The 2,500-nt window shown below is 41.6% G+C and overlaps 1 protein-coding gene across 2 annotated transcripts in view; it reads right to left on the bottom strand.

Annotated features, from left to right (window-relative positions):
• Nucleotides 1–2,500, bottom strand: part of atp10d (ATPase phospholipid transporting 10D) — a 52,161-nt gene that overhangs the window by 44,722 nt on the left and 4,939 nt on the right. The window lies entirely within an intron of this gene.

The raw sequence follows: 2,500 nt of genomic DNA, 5'->3' as shown, positions 1-2,500 counted from the left end.
AAGTATGAGGAACACTCAAATACTCTAAGTAAGTGACAGTGCTGCAGTGCTGTAGTGAAATGTAAGGAGCAGCATTGGATAAAAATAAAACTAGACTAACAGTAGTGGGGAATGTTGAGTATTGCACGGTATTACAGTAGTGGGGAATATTGGGTATTGCACGATATGAGCTCAGGTGCAGGACTGCACAATTGCACTAATGTCCGCCAGTTTGTAGAGACTACACAATGTTCTTGTTAAAGAGTCTGACAGCAGCAGGCAAGAAGGAACGGCGGAATCTCTCCTTTGCACAGCGAGGGTGTAACAGTCTGTCACTGAAGGTGCTGTGGAGTGCTGTTAGGGTGCCCTGGAGGGGGTGGGCCGGGTTGTCCAGCATTGACGACAGCTTGGCCATCATGCTCCTGTCCCCCACTGAGTCCACAGAGTCCAGGGAGCAGCCCAGGACAGAGGGGAGGGGCAGTGATGTGTATGCCTCCTTGGTGTTGGCATAGAAAAGGTCCAGTGTTTTATTGTCTCTAGTGTGGCAGGTGACATACTGTGTGAATGAAGGCAGAGAGGAGGAAGGGGAGGCATGATTGAAGTCACCAGAGATGAGTATCAGGGCATTTGGGTGCTGTGTTTGTAGCCTGCTCACTGCTGCAGTAAAGACATCACAGGCTGTGTCGCTGCTGGCAGCTGGTGGGACGTATACGGTCACCGCGATCACATGACTAAACTCTCGCGGGATGTAGAATGGCCTCATGCAAACAGCTAGCAGCTCAATATCCCTGCTGCAAAGCTGCTCCTTAATCGCGATGTGCCCAGGATTACACCATCTATCGTTCAAAAACACAGCCAGCCCTCCTCCTTTCCTCTTTCCACTCTCCAGCGTCCTGTCCGCGCGTATGATTTGGAAGCCGTCCAATTCTACGACCGCGTTCGGCGTTAGCGCTGTTAGCCACGACTCCGTGAATAGCATCAAGCTAGCCTCCCGGAAGTCCCTCTCATGCCGGGTAAGCGCCACTAGCTCGCCCATCTTGTTGGGGAGCGATCTAACATTCCCCATGATAACAGACGGGAGGACGGGATGGTATCGTCTCCTCCTTTCCCGGCGTTTAACCCCCGCACGAGATCCCTGTCTCCCCGTAAGATAAGAATTGTATTTATATGTTATCCATTATATTGCTTGCCTGGATATGCAATATTAAGTGCTCAGATTATTTTATCATGTATGTCTTCAAATAAGTGTCCTAAACGGTCACAATGTTGATGCGTGTTCGGGCACCCATTTGTCACAAACATGTTGACTGTTATTCACTTGGAGAATAATGTACTTGTTGTTCCATAAGATAGTGAGGGGTTTGTTTGAGCTTGTCTTTTTTTAAGTGAGCTAAAAGAAAACTGCTTACAAAGAATGATCAAACCAACACAGACTTTTGGGAAGATGATGGAAAAACACTGGCTGATTACCTCATCAAACCCACTGAGAAAAACAACTTTGACGCATGCGTGGTTAGCTGAAGAGACAAGGCATAAACTATGTTTTTCACAGTAAAAAAAAGCTTTAGCGCATGTGCAGTTAATGTAAGAGCCTCCCAAAAACCAGAGACTATAAAAGAGGGAGCCACAAAGAATCCAGGCCATTTTTCTTCCCTCCTGCCGCGGTTACAAGATGCTTTGACAAGGAGATAATTTTGCATTTTTCTTGGGACCCTTTTCTAGTTCCCAAGCAAGAATGATTATTTCTCCTCCTTTTTGGACATAACCAAATTACTGCTTCAATAAGGTAACTGAATAGAAATCACTTTAGATCGCACGCTTAAAAAATTGGCCAGTCGAGCATTCAAATGTCTTACTTCCCAATAGCTCCTTATTTTAATCAAGTTTGGGGCGATTAAGATTTGATCACTCTTGAAAGCTCACTTAAATTAAGACTATTATTTAATCACTTTTGTTCCATTTTCTTATTATTACCATTACTCCTCGTTTTATTATTTTATTCAATGTTACACCTGCCTTTAACAATCATTTTGATTTTACATTTTATCCTATACTACTAAGGAAATCATTATTGTTACTTTTATGACTGAATTAAATTCATACTATGTAATAAACCTTATAATCATCCAATTTTCTTGTTTATTGACTGTATCCTGCCTTTAAGGAATTGATGGTTGATAAATAATTATTGCTTGATTACATACATTATTAAATTAAATTTTATGAACTTATTTTAACACTATTAATGTCATTCTACTGATTAATTTATCTATGTCACTAAACTTTTGCTGAACAAACTAAGACCTTAATGATAAAAGGTCTCGTTACCATCCTATGAGATTAATTAAATAGCTTACTCCGGCTAGATTTAAAACACATCCATACGGTTTTAACAAAGACTGTTAAACTTCCTAGGTCAATAACAAGTGCGACGATTCAAAATGAGTAGGAAGCCGCCGTAAAAGTATAGTAGTCATATGAGTAATTCTTAACTCTGTTACTCATAAAGAATAATTAAATG

The sequence above is a fragment of the Filicampus tigris genome, chromosome 13, assembly GCF_054856515.1.
Source record: "Filicampus tigris isolate MCC_2025a chromosome 13, RoL_Ftig_1.0, whole genome shotgun sequence".
NCBI classification, from domain to species: Eukaryota; Metazoa; Chordata; class Actinopteri; order Syngnathiformes; family Syngnathidae; genus Filicampus; species Filicampus tigris.
The sequence above is the reverse complement of the archived record's forward strand: the minus strand, read 5'-3'. Positions and strand labels throughout refer to the sequence as shown.